Source organism: Acomys minous, assembly GCF_964271855.1.
Source record: "Acomys minous genome assembly, chromosome: 12".
Classification (NCBI taxonomy): Eukaryota; Metazoa; Chordata; class Mammalia; order Rodentia; family Muridae; genus Acomys; species Acomys minous.
The window spans coordinates 61,772,248-61,789,314 of record NC_140493.1 but is presented as its reverse complement, the minus strand read 5'-3'; the positions used below and the strand labels follow the sequence as shown (position 1 = coordinate 61,789,314).

Here is a 17,067-nt window from a genome sequence, read left to right as displayed (position 1 = left end):
ATGTCTTTGCTAAATATGCTTTAGTCTTGTTAGTAGGATTTATTATTTTTTAATAAATATCTTCTATAAACCTTTTCTTATTTAGTCAAAGTTCATTATTTCTTCCAGTGGTGTATTATTATGGGTTATTATGTCATCTCAGTCTAAGTGTTCATTAAGAGTTTTCAAATATCTTTCCGTCTAGCTGAGATATATATAATATCTGTATTTTATCGTGTGTGTGTGTGTGTGTGTGTGTGTGTGTGTGTGTGTGTATGCACACACATGCCGTCTATGGAGACAAGAGAAGAGGATTAGATCTCCTGGGAACTCAGGTCTTTGGGAGGAGTAGGGAGTGCTTTTGACTGGTGAGCCATCTCTCCAGACCCACCAGGCATTTTCAGTAGCCATCCTCTATTGCAATAACTTTTTTACTTTGTTTTCTTTTGCAATAAAATCTCACTAGCTAGTTCAGACTGAGTTTGTAGTCTTCTTACCCTGCACATCACAGCCCTGGCATTATAGGTTTGTCCCATCATGCCTGATTTTGTTATAGTAACTTTGTGATTTTTTCCAATCTAGTATGCTGTAATAGATAACATTGTTATGTACATCATAGGCTATTCCTATTAGCTGTCATTACTTCCTCTTAATACTTAGATATAAACATTTATTAAGGATATTCACTTAAAATACCTTTAACAAATTGTTGATTTGACTATCAGATATTTGCTTTATATTTTAAGAGAAAAAGTAAATATTTGTTACTAATTAAAATACCTTTCTTTTTATTATTTATCAATTGACTGTTAGAAGGAAATATATTTTCATATAATATAAGGTTAAGATCACTAATAAGCCAGAAAACAGAATTCATAACTGAAATTACCATGTATATTTATTTCCTGTCTGCACTGATCATCTTTTCAGATCTTTCCCCAGGAAGCAGTCACCGCGCTTTCAGTAATTCCTGGCTTCTCTGGGAGCCTGCTTGCGGTTGTGCTCCTGCTTCACTCTCTTTGACAGCTGCCACTACTCGCCCTCTGCTTGCCTGGTCAGCCATCTTCCGGGGCCTGTGGTCATCCTGCCATAACCCTGAAGATAGTTAAGGAGTACACATTCAGTCTCCAGTTGCCTGAGGAACATCCACCTCACTCTGCAGTCAGTCCTGCTTTGGCTGTGTGCTTAACTCAGTGGGTTATACTTGACCTTGAGTCAACCAGGCTTCCGTCTTGAAGGGCTATTTCAGGTGCTAAATGCTCACTTCTAGTGTTGGGCCACATGCTCTACTTATTACCCTAGTCTGCCAACACCAATGTCGAGCAGTTTTTCTGTCTATACTCTCCACCCTGAGATTTTACTTCCTACCATTACAGAACTCTATAACGGCATTGTCTGTACAACAAACTTCTGTATGCTTTGTTTTAAGGCTGTTTTCATTGCTTATCAGACTGTCTACTGTGTTAGTTATTGTCATGTAGCTGTGACAGATGCCTTGACAGAATAAAGAGAGGGAACACAGATGTATTTTTCCTCATGGTTTCAGAGAGTTTCGTTCATCACAGTGAGGGAGGAATAAAGGGACTCAATCACAGTCCATCAGGAACTGGAGTGGTATGTTGGAACCAGGTACCAGGCTACAAAGTCCTGGCTTGGATGACGTACTTTAGGCAGCCATGCTCCGTCCTCTAAAAGGCTCATGTAGACTCTCATAATTGCAGGGCCGCCTGGGGAGCAAGAGTTCAAGAGAGTGAACCCGCAGAGGGCATTTCAGATCCAAACCATTAGCAAAATAAGACAAAACAAAAAACAGCCAATTGTGGTGGCGCACTCTGGTTGGATTTGCTGAAGGAGGCGGAGGCAGGAGGACTATTAATTTGAGGCCAGCCTGAGTTACACGTTTAAAAAGCAAAAAACCAAAACAAAAAATCCAAACCAACCAACCAAACAAACAAAACCAAAACCAAAACCAGAAATGAAACTAAATATTTGTTCTTTATTCTTTTGCCTTCTATATTGTTTTCAAGATTGAGGTATGGCAGATTTGGGTTAGTACTTGTATTTGTGTATGTGTGTGCAGGTCCTCACTCTGTGGGCCAGGCTGTCCTGCAGCTCTGTCCTCTTGCCCTTGTTTGTTGAATACAGAGCTTATACATACATTCCAACACACTCAGATTTGAGCAAAATCTTATTGGAATACAATTGTGCTTGGTCCTTTAAATACCATTTTTGTAGTCAGTTTTATCCCACAGTGCTTGAATAACTGTAACAGATAGTATGACCCACAAATAAGAAAATATTATCTGGCCTTTTACCAGGAAAATTTTGTTGATTATACATAGTTTACACCCTTGTACTGTTTATTTTATACTTATCTAAACATTATTGTTTGTCAAGGTTTTTATGAAAAAGTTACAGTACTCATTCATGTGTTTGCCAGGTAATTTATAAAATTGACTTAACCTGAGGCTCAAAAACTCCTGGGCTTTAGGCAATATTCATTTCTAACTTATTTTCATTCTTATGTTTTTGAGAGAGAGAGAGAGAGAGGGTGTGTGTGTGTGTGTGTGTGTGTGTGTGTGTGTGTGTGCGTGCGTGTGCGTGTGTGTGTCCATGTCTACATGAGTGCACACACCCTTGGAGAGCATGGGCACTGGATCGACTGGAACTGTAATTTTAGGCCATTGTGAGCTACCTGGGGTAAGTTGGCGCATGAGCAGTACATGCCCTTAGCCACGGACCATCACTTCAGCCCCTGCTTTAATTCTTTGAGTCGTTATTTAAAAAAAAAATGTCTGACCCAAATATATGGGTTGATAATGGTATCTGATACTTCCAGCCTTAGTTCAGAGACATGGACTCATAATAAACCAACTGTAAAATATCGACACATTCATCTTATAGATATGATTACTCCATATTTATTTTTCTCCAACTTTTTTCTCACTGTCCTAAAGAAACTCCATCATGAAATCTTATTTTTTTTGCATGCCATATAGCAAGTGAACTTAGAAAAATTTAGATGTAATGAAACTACCCTGATTAACTTAGAGTAAAAACCTTATCTGTCCTGTTGTCTTCTGAGGTGCTTCTCTTTGCCATAGGTTTACTCCTTACTCCTTTTGTTTCTGTATTCTACTTCTCTTTTTAAAATTTATCAACTTATCTTTCCAGCCTAATTCAAGTGTTAGTTTCTCAAAAGAGTCTTCCATAAATTGTGAATGTGCTGCATGAGAGCAGGCGCTGCGGCTCCTTGCTCCTTGGCTGCTGGTTTTCTCCTGCGTCAACTGGCATTTGCTTTAGGTGATGTCTAGAGAGAGAGTGTGTGTTTGTGTTTCAGAGTGTCAGTAGTTAACTAATTCTACTAATTTTAAAAGAGTATGTCTTTCCCCCTCCTCTTCCTGTGGTAACATGAGTGGTGTAGAAGATAGGAAGTTGGAGATCTGTATGAGTGAGTGAATGAGCAAAGTTACCAGTTAAAACAGAACTGTGGATAATAATTGTTGATAGTGTAGTACTGAAATTTAACTTACAAGTGGCAATTCGCTAAAGTAGAATTGCTATACGCTTTCTTATCCTTTTCATATAAGCAGCCTCTGTTTTCCAAGTACCAAAGTTCCAGGCTCCAGAAGAAAAGCCGTTGTTCACTATAAACTATATTTTTACTGGTATAAGATCTAGGCACAGTCAGCTAGTCTTATCAGAGAATGGAGGCAATTGGAATATCCAGATGCTGTCCAAGAGACAACTTCCACACAGTACTTCTAAGAATAGCAGTCTTAGGGATGCTGTAATTAAAAATATTTTTGTATGGTTTTCCATCTGTCTTTTGCCGGCCCTCATTCTGCCAGCCGTTTTCTCTCTCTCCCTCTCCTCCTTGCCTTCACCCCCCTCCTCTCAGCCCCACCCATGAGTTCTCCTCCACCATGAGACTCTCATCGTGCTGTAGGTGTGATGGGACTCCATCTGTGCTCTGCCCCTCTGGTTGTTTGGGTTTATGGCGGTTCGATCTCTGGTCCATATGGTTGTGTTGTAAGTGCTTTACCTACTGTGCTAAATCATCTGGCCCTCTTTTTGTATAGTTCTTAGAACTCTTTTCCTCCTTCCCACTATCTGCTTTTTCCAGTGAGGAGCGGGTTGAATAGTTTTAGCTAGATGCCTTGAAAAGAGTTAAAATTCAATTAGTAACAACTTAAAGGCTAAGCATTATGACAAGACCCATCAAATGCAGTGTTGGCCCAAATGAGATTGGCCTTGAGTTCTATGCACTGTATGGGGGAGCTGTAGTTGAGCAACCACAGTACTATGCTGGACACTATTACGTTTCAGTTCCGTGTCCCTGTTGGTGAATTAACTCATCTTTTGGAAAACTTGTATGACAGGCTTCTAACAGGGCCTGCTGTAGTGCTGGTTGAATAGGGGTTGAAGCTTCTTTCCTAGGTTGTAGCTGAGTATGCTTAGGGCAACTATAGCAGAGTGTCACAAACTGAGTGGTTGATAGTTAACAGATATTTACGGGCTCACAGTCTTGGAACAATATATTTGCTAAAATATAAAGATTTATTGCCACGCATTGTCCATTTAACCTACTTCTTTTCACTCTGTGTGGTATTTATGCCCCTTATGTGTTCAGATTTCTCAAATTAGGATTTGTTGTTACTGGGAAGTTCATACCACAGATGTGACTGTGAATGAGACATAGAAAAGCACCTTTACTAATGAAACATTGCTGTACTTGGCTTACGAGTACTTATTACTGTTCTGTAATAAGATGGGTACCGTGGGTAGCAGGTAATAACTAAGAATCTTCTTTGGTACTTAATATGACAAAGATGGACATTTTCTATGTTAGAACATATTTTGGAGACATTGAAACTCAAGTGCCTGAAGCCATCTATAACTGCTCTGTTTGTAGGCCTGCTGTTGCCATAGAAACTGCCTGTGCTCCAGACAAATGGGCCACTTACTAGTCTTTATTCCAGTCTTCGCTACCAGGAGGGCATAGCCATGTGCTCTCAGCCAGAGTTTCTTGGGCAGGGTTCTTGGTTTGCTCGGCCACATCCTCCTCTGCCAGCTCTCGGCATTGCACTTCTCATCGCGCTGACTGATTTCAGCCTGAAGAACCTGCAGAGCCTTGAGGAGACAAGAAGTCAAATTGTTTGTAGCATTAGGATGATTCTCTCTGCACTTGATAAATGATGAAGAAACTGTAGGCCATGATCTGGGCTGATGTATGGGCACTGTAAGAACGTTCACGTTGTGGGGAGTTGATATGAGTCTTCCATGAGGTTGGCAAGGGAGTTTGTTCAAGTACTTGCTATTTTCTTACTGTATTGAATTTTGAAAAAACTTTTTAATGTGTCTTTGTGAATTTTATGTCAGTGCATCCCAATCCTTATCTCCCTGTCCCTCCATATCCACCCTCCGCCCTTGCAACTTGTCCCTGAAAAGAAAACAATCCCCCAAATTTGCCACTCCCCCCCAAAAAAAACATGTTTTGATGCATAAGCTGTGGCGTCTCTTACAGTCTACCCTTTCCCTGAACAGCTTTACTTGCAAATGTTCATTGCATTGAGTCATTGGTCTGGTTCGAGGCCTGTGGTTTCTGTTACACTATCAATACTGGACCCAAGCTGGGACTCCTCTCTGATACGCTGTTGTTGCCTCATGTTATAAAGGTCCTGCAGCTTGGGTTATGCAGCACCAGCCCTTTTACACGTTTTAGCAGTTCATAGGTGGGGTGGGTGTTGGGGTGGGCCAACTCAAAGCTCTGGATCAGGGCCGTGAGGGCCAGCACTCTAGCACTGCCCAGATGGGGAGTTGAGCCATCCCACTGGAAGGCTGTAGCTGACAAGGGGCAGAGGAGAGATGTCTCCTCTGCCCAGCCATGGAGTGGAGTCCGCTCTGCACAGCCCTGGGACATCAACATGGTCAGAGTCAGCAGCCCAGACCTGGGACATCTGCTTGGCCTTTGGTGGTAACAGGGCCAGAGATGTTGACATGGCCTCCTGCTGCGGCAAGCCATGGACCAGCCGTGGCCCTCCTGGGCTGCAGCGCAGGCCAGGGCCTCACCGTGGCCTCAGGTGGCAGTACAGACTACTCACATCAGGCTGTTCCTCACCGCCTGCTTGTCTCCAGTCTTGCCTTCTTCATTGCGCACACACTGCTCTGCTTCTCTTTCACTTCATCACTTCTCGTAGTAGCTCCGAGGCCTCCGGGTAGCTTCTGCTGTGCCTGTGCCATATAGCAGTGGGTAGAGGTCAGGGGTCGGGGGTCGTCTGGGAGTGCCAGAAGGGGTCTTCTCTCTGCTCTGCTCTGCCCTACCCACACTGTGCAGTGATGAACAGGGTTGTGTATTTCTATTTTCTTATAGCCAGCCCTATGCAACCTCTTCCTCTCAGTTGTATTGCATTGCTTATGACGTCTTAGGCATGCTACTTAAATTCTCAAAATTTATTGTTTCTTCAGTGGAAAATGTGAATATAAATATTTTATGTCATTGAATTTATCATTATGGTAATTACATTAATAGCAGCATCAAAATCTCTTAGTTTTTCTTATAATTTTATAAAAGACGAGTTATTTTAATGATATAAAGGAAAATAAGTTAAAACTATAAGGAATTTAGTTGAAGTAAAGAACAACCAATGGTATTTTTAAAAAGTAGAATGGAAGCTCATGACAGTTATTTATTAAACTTCATTGTATTATCTGTTTTCTAACACTCTTTCCCTACAGAAGCTTGTATACTTTTCTTGCAGTGACTACCCCCATATTTATCTGTTTATCCTAAGTTGCCATCTAGGTCCTTAAATGTCCCCAGTTTCATTTGAATGGGCCATGGGGACTTTTTATTTATATTTATCCAGATCCTTTTTTAGTCAAATAGCTTTTAAGATCTACTGCAAACAATGGTCTTAATGCATTTATTAATAGTTCATGATTGTATCAGACATTAATTCTACATAATTTTTATTTGTATATGGAAACTTTACAATTAAAAATATTTTTATAGTGTATTAGAAAAAAATCCACATACTTTAAAAATTAGCCAAGCAATATTGTTTTATAATATGAACATGAGAGATACTTTTACAGAAAATATTAATAATGCCATGAATTATTCAGGGCTTGCTGTATGGTAGGCACTCTTGAGTGGTTGATATCTCTGTTGCATCATATATTCTCACATTAGTTTTAGAGGAAGGTACCAAATTCTCCTTGTATAGGTGTGGTGGTTTAGATCGGAATGGCCACCATAATTCATGTGTTTGAATGCTTGGCCCATAGGTAGCAGTGATGTTAGGAGGTGTGGCCTTGTTGGAATGGGTGTGGCCTTGTTAGAGGAAGTGCATAACCGTGGAGGCGGGCTGTGTGCTCATGTACACTCAAGCCATGCTCAGTGTGGCACACAGTCCTCTTCTGCTGCCTTCAGATCAAAATGTAGAACTCTCAGCTCCTCATGCTGCCATGCTCCCCACCACGACAATAATGGGCCAAACCTCTGAAGCTGTAAGCCATCCCCAGTTATGTTAATATCCTTTATAAGAGTTGCCATGTCATGATGTCTCTTCACAGCAATAAACCCTACCTAAGACAGCAGGTAAGACCGGATCACAGAAGGGTTGTTATCCTGCCTTGGTCCTGAAGCTGCAGTATCACATCATGCACCTTGATTAGCCCTACTCTCAGCACCGTGCACCACTGCCACCTGCTTACTGCTTAAAGAAAGGACAGTGCAGATCCTACATGGATGAAATAATCGCAAGTCATCTGCACAGATCCGTGAAGTTTGTAAAACTATTCCAGAGCGTAACACCTTTCTATTTTATAATGTACGCATGTGGACTTGAACAGTGATATATTTAGAAACATAAGAAAGTAACTTAAAGCATTGAAGGAAGCATTATCATTGTTTTGTATTTTGGACACAGTTGAAGAAGGTTTAGTTTTTCAAGAGTGTCTGTATCATGAGATATACTTTTACACCTGCCTCTCTTAAAAGGGAATTGTCATAGTTTATAACTAGTAAAACTTAGTTTCCCCCCCTCATCCACAACTGTGTTATAAGGTATTTGACATTTTAGTTTAGGACTTAACCCCTAACACATGTCATGTGACGTTGGCGTGTGGTTCAGCCAGAGCTCTCAGGAGTACTCGGAGTAGATAGGACGACTTTGGGCTGTGAGGTCGTGTGGGCTTCAGTGTGGTTCTTGTTTGATATATGAGCTGTGACATAACTATTGCATGACCAGGATATGCTTGTAAGTGCTATACTATGCAGATGGGCTTTTTTTCTGAGACAAAGCCAAAAATAAAATCATGAATGTGTTCGCTTACTGGGAAAAGAATACTTCATAGAAACATATGGAAACATTTTTACATTTTTATTTCATTAAATGAGCCTTTTACTTTCTAAGTATTTTTATGATTGTTCAAGTTAATATGTCAGTTACTTCATATTTTCCGGGTTTAGTGAGATGTGGGAAGTCTCACATGGGCAGTGCTGAGATGCTGGGAAACAACCAGCTTGCATTTAGGAGTACATGCTTTAGAGCTGGAGTAGATGGTTATGGAAAGGTAGGACTGGATGGCTGTGTTCTTTAGCTATTAATCATAGAGCAGACACAGGTAATCCTCTCAATCTTATGCTTGGACTTATGAAGCTTTGTATAGAGTGGTTATTTTCTTTTTACTCAAATAATAAAAATCACAGAACAGCATTAAACGAAATCATGTAAAGAAAAAAAAAACACAAGAGCAATATGACTGTTTTTAATTTTTCCTTCCTTCAGTCTCCTGCCTTTATATATACATTTTATGTTTTTTATTTACTATGTATATATCAGTTTATGTTATGCTTTTCATATGATATTTTAAATTTTCTCATTTTTTGGTGGTCACACACCACTCCCGTTGCCTTTCTCGGTGCTGACAGGCATACAAAGATGTTTTTCTCAGATTTCTTTTAAAGTCTTTCTCCAGTTCTTACTGTATTTTCCTAGTCTGTCATGGAGAAATGATCTAGAATGATGCATATATTGTCTTTTCACTTGGTGCAAATATTGAGTATTTTATGCTTTTATTCTCCTTTGTTTTCACACAAACAGAACCCTTTTCTTGATTTGTGACCATCTTTCCTTTGTCTTGTATCTTTGATTCAGAAGGGAGCACTTTGACCAGTTTCCTTTGTTGCTTCAGGTGCAATTAATATTAACAGCTGGTTTATTTGTGTGTTCCAGAACCCTTTGTATGCACTGGAAAGATCTTTAGATGTGACAAAATATCCTAAATTTACTGTAAATACCTTGCTCTCTAATTGTGACTAATTATTCACCCATTTGCTTACTCAAAACATATAAGAAATTATCCAGCCTTTCATAGCTATATCTTGCATTATTTCTTCCTTAATCTGCCTGGCTCTGGACCTGTACTTGTGTTAGCATGTTTTTCCGTTTCACTGGGACTTTAGTACTATATCTGAGTAGACGTTCAGCCTCCGTTGCAGCCTTAGTGATGACTCTACAACAAAATCATGATCAGGTTCTTCAGTGTGGTGCCCCTCTGTGTGCAAGATGAAGCTGGAGCTTCTCTCAGTGTCATGCCATTGCCATTTCATGATTTTTTTCTCAGACTCATGTTGGAAACTGTTCCTTGGGCTCCTTTGTATGCTTGAGTAACTACACTAAAGTGTCCAGACACTGTCCTTACTGTGGAAGCATAGTCACGCCAGTCTGAAGCTCATTCTTGCCTTCATATCCCTTTATTCTTACCTCCGCAGTGTCTTTTCCTTTAAGAAAAATTTGGAGCTTTGTGGTCTTTAGTCTGATTTGGATGTTCTTAGGCTCGGAGACTATATATACTGTCTATATATGCCAAATGTGTATGAGATTGAAATATTTTAATGTAACTATGTAACATTATTACACTGTTAGGTAAAACATTTTGCATTCCTTGCCTGTCAGTATTTTAAAAATATATTTTTTGAAAAATTCTCATATATAGAAATATTTGGAAATGACACTTTTTAATGATCCCTGAGCATTTTTAAAAGTAATAATTGTTACTATCAGCCTTATTTAAAGTAAAAACAAGAGGGGTTTTACAACCAAGATGGTTGGTGCTGGTAACATTTCTTATTTAATCAATTTTCCATTCTTGAATAGCATTCTTTGCCCAAGTGTTTGTAATTTTTGTAATTAGTCATACTTCTGGATAGTGCTGTGCCCTGGGCTCTGTGTAAGACACCAGCAATATGTCTCCTTCTTACTATCTCCCTGGTTAATTTCAAAATAGGTTTTCTAAGAGCCTTGAATAATAATTTCCATAATATAATTTGTGTATTTATTTTTCTAGTTGGAAGTGCTTTTTAAATATGAAGACAAAATGGGAATGTCTTCAGCTTATTAGTGTCAGAAGGTCAAAAGACTATGTGTGTGTATATATATATATATATATATATATATATATATATATATGGCAGTATATGGTTATAGTTCTCTTACTTGTAAAAATGCCGTCTTCTATATTAATTTTGTATTTCAATTTCTAAGTCCTTACAGTAAAGGACAGTTTTTTTTTCAGAAGGAAATATATTTTTTATTTTTATTTTTATTTTTTATTTATTTTTTATTAATTTATTCTTGTTACATCTCAATGGTTATCCCATCCCTTGTATCCTCCCATTCTTCCCTCCCTCCCATTTTCCCCTTATTCCCCTCCCCTGTGACTGTTCCTGAGGGGGACTTCCTCCCCCTGTATATGCTCATAGAGTATCAAGTCAGTAAAGGACAGTTTTTTTAAAAGCTAGCATCATATTTTAATAATGAGTAGTAGCAATTATTTGTTTTTTTGTTTTTTTTTTTAAAATATGATCAGTAGATCGCGAATAGAGTTTAGGTTGTTCTTTTTGGTGACAAGTTGGACTAATAATCTTTATAATTTTATATAAATTTTCATTTGGGTGTATTCCATGTTTCAATACTCAGGTACAACTAAGTGGTTTTAGAGTTTCTCAGTACATGATGTTCACATAAGAACTCTTTGTACTGTGGGCGGTACTGGTACAGGGCCCTTAACTGCAGTAAGTACATTACCTCAGCCCTCAGCCAGCCTTCCCCTACCACTGATGACCCAGTGCTTCAGTTGTAACTCTACTCTGCTGACCCAGACCCAGGGGACTTATTTTGTTTTATTTTATTTTTTGATGCCTTGCTGTAGGCAATTTTAAAGGTGTGGAACCAAGCCATTTTCTCCCTTAGACTCATTTCCACTTTTATTTCCTACGGGACACCTAACCTTCCTTTAAAATAGTTGGATTTTAAAATTGTTCACCTAGTCTGTGATTACTATGTGTAGTAGTTACACTACTGGCTCCATTTTAGCTTACCAGATTTTTTTTTTTAAGGTATAGCTAATTGTTAGTGTTAAGCAATTCGCACAATTGAAATTTTATAATTTATCAAATGCTTTTTTTGTTACACACTTTATTTACTCTGAGTGTATGCTTTTCATGGATTAATTTTATTTTATGCTTATATACTAATAATTTTCACCTGATTTTTGTTCCAGAAGTGTATAATTGAGAACTGACAGGTTATATGAAGTTGAAAAGAAATTTAATGAGCTGTAAAAACCAGTGCTTCATTTTTCTTCAGTAACTAATATGTTACTTGTGAGGAAATATCCTAAAAAGTTCTAAATGAATAAGCCTCCAAATTGCCTAGTAGCTTTCAATTTTAATATTAATAACTACCTCTTTTAAATAAATTAAATTTTATTCCCTAAGAGGAATAAAGTTATTTTTAGAGAATGTGAATTTCACATTATTTGGGGCTTTAATATGTTAACCAAAGTTATTTATCCTCACAGGTAAAATATACTCATATAAAAACCATATGTTCATAATAAGAAATTCACTCTTAGTTTGGTTTGTTTCTTTCTCAAAAAATTATAAATTTTCTTTTTCTTTTTCCTCTCTTCCTCCCTCCCTCACTTGCTTCCCTCCTTCCTTCCCTTCTTTCTTTTATTTCAGCCTTGCTCAGCATTGATTAATTTTTGTGGTGTCCTTGATGCCTCTGGATCCCTCTATCCTTCCTCCTACTCCTCCACAAAACTCCCAAGCTCAGCCTACCATTTGGCTGTGGGGCTCTGCATCTGTTTCCATTAGCTGATGGGTGAAGCCCCTCAGAAGACAGTTATGCTAGGCTCATATCTGCAAGCATAGCAGAGTCTCATTAAGAGTGACAGGGCTTGGCTCTCTCCCATGGGGTGGGTGAGTCTCCTGTTGGACCAGTCATTGATTTGCCATTCCCTCATCTCTACTCCATCTTTATCCCTACAGTTTTTTGTTTGTTTGCTTTTTCTTTTTCCAGACATGGTTTCTCTGTACAGCCTTGGCTGTCCTTGTGTTCTCTTTGTAGACCTGTAGGCCTGTAACTTACAGAGATCTACCTGCCTCTGCCTCCTGAGTGCTCGGATTAAAGGTGTGCACTACTACGCCCAGCTGGCTGATCCCTACACTTCTTGTAGGCAAGACAAGTTTTGGGTCAAGGTTGTATGAATGGGTTGGTGTCCCCCTTTCTCCACTGGGAGTCCTACCTGGATACAGGAGGTGGCCGCTTTAGGTTACTTAATCCATGGCTTCTAGGAGTCTCAGCTAGGGTCACTGCCATGGACTCCTGGGAGCCTCTCCTGTTCCAGAGATGCCCCCCAACTCAGACATTGACTGTAGTTTTCCCAAAGGGAGTCTGCCTTTGTCAAGAAATCTGAGACAGATTGTATAGAATTGGAGACGTTGGTTCAGTTAAACTCCTTTCAACTGCCGTATTGAATTCCAAAGTGACTGCAAGTTTTCACTCACACCAGCAATGGAAGAGTGTTCTGTTGCTTCACATTCTCAGTATGTGCTGTCTCTTGTGCTTTGATCTTAGCCATTCTGACAGGTGTAAGATGGAATTTCCCTGATAGCTAAGAATGTTGAATTTTTTTTAGTATTTCTCAGCCATTTGAGATTCCTTAGAATATTTTCAGCCCCCAAGACTTACTGCTGAATAATCTCACCCTATATAGTTCTTTCTGAACTCTGGCTGGCTGGTTTAACTCAGCTGTTCTGGCTCAAAGCTGAATCACATCTGCTTCTTTCCACTTAGCCCTGAATTACTCTGCTTGGAAAAGCTGCTTCTGAACATCACAAACTGAATGACGTGAACCCAACTGCACTCAACTGAGCTGTACTGAGCCATACTGAACTGTACAGTACTCTGGAACTCCACTGTACTGTAGCTACTAATTCTCCTGGTCTCTCTCTGCGCTGCTCTTAAGTAGCTTCTCTTTGTTGTCTGTTCTCCTGAATGCTGAGTATATCTTATGTCTGACTCGTTCTGTCAAGTCTTTCTCTGGTTCATCACTTTGTTTGCCCCTCAACTGGAAATCTTTTTTTTTTTTTTGGATTAAAAGTATATATTATATTTTAGCCAGAGGGATTACTAGTGTGTACTAAGGGGGTCTGTACTCCAGCTGGATCACACAGACTTAGGATTTTGGATGTGATTCCTTGCCAGAGGATTACAATTCCTTCACAGCTAATAGTGATTTCTTCTTTCCAATTTGTATCCTCTTCATTTCCTTTAGTAGACTTAATGCTCCAGCTAAAACTTTTTCTTTGATTTTCTCTTCATTTCATTTTAGTTGGCTATCGACTTGCTGTAAGTTGCCTTTATTATGTTTAGATGTGTACCTTGAATCTCTGATGTCTTCAAGGCCCTTAATCACAAAGGAGCGCTGGATTTTGTCAAAGGCATTTTACAAAAGCATCTAATGAGATTTTCATGTGTTTTTTCTCTTTCAGTTTGTTTATATGATTGATTATATTGATGGATTTCCATATATTGAGCCATCCCTGCATCTCTGGGTTGAATCCTACTTGATCATGGTGGATGATCTTTTTGATGTGCTCTTGGATTTGCTTTGCAAATATTTTATTGAGTACTTTTTGCACCAGTGTTCATGAGGGAAATTCTTTGCTGTGTTGAGCCTTTGTCTGGTTTGGTTATCAGGCTGACTGTGGCATCATAGAATGAAGTTGGCAATGTTCTGTCTGTTTCTATTTTGTGGAATAGTTTGAAGAGTGTTGGTATTAGCTCTCCTTTGAAACTTTGGTAGAATTCTGTGCTAAAACCTCTGGCCCTGTGCTTTTTTATGGTGAGGATGGATTTTAATGACTGCTTTAAGTTCTTGGGGGGGGTTATAGGTCTATTTAAATTGTTTACCTGATCCTGATTTAATTTTGGTAAGTGCTATCTATCAAGAAAATTGTCCATTTCTTTTACATTTGCCAATTTTGTGGAGTACAGATATTTGAAGATCTAATAACTCTTTGGATTTCTTCAGTATCTATTGTTATATCCCCATTTCAATCCTGATTTTGTTAATATGGATATTCTCTTTCTGTCTTCTAGTTGGTCTTGATATGAGGTTTTCTGTCTTGTTGATTTTACTCAAAGAACCAACTCTTTGTTTCATTGATTCTTTGTATTATTCTCTTTGTTTCTATTTTGTTGATTTCTGCTCTCAGTTTGGATATTTCCTGCCATCTAATCCTCTTGGGTGTCATTGTTTCTTTTTGTTTTAGAGCTTTCAGGTGTGCTGCTAAGTTGCTAGTATGAGATTTCTTCAATTTCTTTAGTGTTGTGAACTTTCCTCTTAGCACCACTTTCATTGTGTTTCATGTATTTGGTTATGTTGTACCTTCATTTTCATTGAATTATAGGGCGTTAAATTTCTTTATTTCTTCCTTGATCCAGTGGTCATTGAGTAAAGAGTTGTTTAGTCTCCATGAGCTTGTAGACTTTCTGTTGTTTCTGTTGTTAAAATCCAGCTTTAGTTTGTTGGTCTGGTTTGATACAGGACATTGTTTCAATTTCACTTTTCCTGTATCGGTTGAGACTGGCTGTGTGACCAAGTATATTGTCAGCTTTTAAGTAGGTTCTGTGAGGTGCTTAGAAGAAGGTGTATTTATTTCTCCTATGTTTGTGTGAAGTGTTCTGTAGGTATTAGATTCATGTGGTTTATAACCTCTATTTCTCCATTTAGTTTTTTTTTTTTAATGGTTTTTCAAGAGAGGGTTTGCCATATAGCCTTGGCTGTCCTGGAAGTCTCTCTGTAGACCAGAGTGGTCCTGTAGTCACGATGATTTTCCTGCCTTTCTCTCCTGAGTGCTGGGATTAAAGATGTGCAGCACCACTACCCAGCTCTGTTTAGTTTTTGTCTGGATGACCTATCTATTGGGGAGAGTGAGGTATTGAAGTTTCCTACTACTAATGTGTAAGGTTTAATATGTGATTTAAGTTTTAGTAATGTTTCTTTAAAAAATATGGATATTCTTCATTTGGATCATAGATGTTCAGAATTGAGATATCATCTTGTTGGGATTTTTTTTCTTTGAGTATGACGTGTCCTTCCCATCTCTTTTGACTAATTTTTGTGAAAGCCCATTTTGTTAGATATTAGAATAGCTACACCAGTTTGTTTCTTGTGTCCATTTTCTTGCAAATTGTTTTCTAACCCTTTACTCTGAGGTAATACGTATCTTTGATATTGAAGCATGTTTCTTCTATGCAGCAGAATGATGAATCATGTTTTCTCATCCATTCTATTTGCCTCTGTGTTTTTATTGGGGAATAAGTCCATTGATATTGTGAGATATTAATGACTAATGATCATTAATTCCTGTTATTTTGTTGTTGCAGTTTGTTGGTGAAATTTTGTGTGTGGGTGTGTGTATATGTGCACTCGTTTTCTTTTAGTTTTGATGGTCTGATTATTACTTTCCTGTGTTTTCATGGATGGAGCTAACCTTCTTGTGTTGTCATTTTCCTTCTAGTACCTTCTGTAGGGCTGGATTTGTATATAGGTATTGTTTAAATTTGGTTTTGTCATGTAATATAATGTTTCTCCACCTATAGTGATTGAAAGTTTTGCTGGATACAGTAGTCTGGGCTGGCATCTGTGATCTCTTTGAGTCTGCAAGACATCTATCTAGTCCCTTCTAGGTTTTAGATTTATTTATTGAGAGGTTAGGTGTAAATCTAACATTGTTGCCTTTATATTTTAGTTGGCCTTTTCCCCTTGTAGATTTAATATTCTTTCTTTGTTCTGTAACCTTAACCTTCGTACGTTGATTGTTATGTGGCAGGGGCAGGGAGACTTTCTTTTGTGGTCCAATCTATTTAGTGTTCTATGAGCTTCTTGTATGTTTTTAGGCATTCCTTTCTTCGGGTAGGACATTTTTCTTCTATGATTTTGTTGAACACATTTTTGGAGATTTGAGCTGGGAATCTTCTCCTCCCATTCCTATTCTTAAGATTGGCCTTTTCATAATGATCTGGGTCCTGTATATTTTGTGTGAGGAAGGTTTTAGATTTAACATTTTCTTTGACTGATGTGCCAGTGTCTTCTATGGTATATTCTTCATCTGAAATTCTTTCTTCCATCTCTTATATTCTGTTGGCTTTTAAAGTCAAAACCCACATCCTGTAATGTTGCTGGGCAGCTGCAGGGGGAGATTTTTGTGCAAGCAAGCAGTTTAATAGAAGCTAAGATTAGTTGTTAGATCAGAGGGGGTTTGACACAAACAGGCAGTTTAATAGAAGCCAAGTTAAAGTTAGCTGAGCCACCTTGGCCTTGGTTTCTTACAACAGAGTTGGATAAATTTCCATCAAGGGGATGAAAATCTGGTCAAACCGAAAATAGCCTCAGCCAGAATACAAGACTGAGGTATCTGCACTATTTTCCCCATCACAACTATAGTATGTAGTTACTTAGAGAATTCTTTATGTCTGGAGACTTCCTTGATTTCTTTGCACTTTATTCATTGAGGAAGGCTTTGACTGAACCAGAGCTCACAGATCTGGCTAGTTGGCTAGCCAGCTTGCTCAGGGGATCCACTGTTGCTGCCATCCATACACTGGGATAACTGACAGGCTTCTATGCTTGCCTAGCGGTTATGTGGATGGCGTGGAATCTCTGAACTACATCTTGACTTCACTGGAAAGAGCTTTAACCAGTGAACTACCTTCCCAGCCTCCC

The 17,067-nt window shown here is 38.7% G+C and overlaps 1 protein-coding gene across 2 annotated transcripts in view; it reads left to right on the top strand.

The window, feature by feature from the left end:
• VPS13B (vacuolar protein sorting 13 homolog B) overlaps positions 1-17,067 on the top strand; it is a 517,649-nt gene that overhangs the window by 82,503 nt on the left and 418,079 nt on the right. The window lies entirely within an intron of this gene.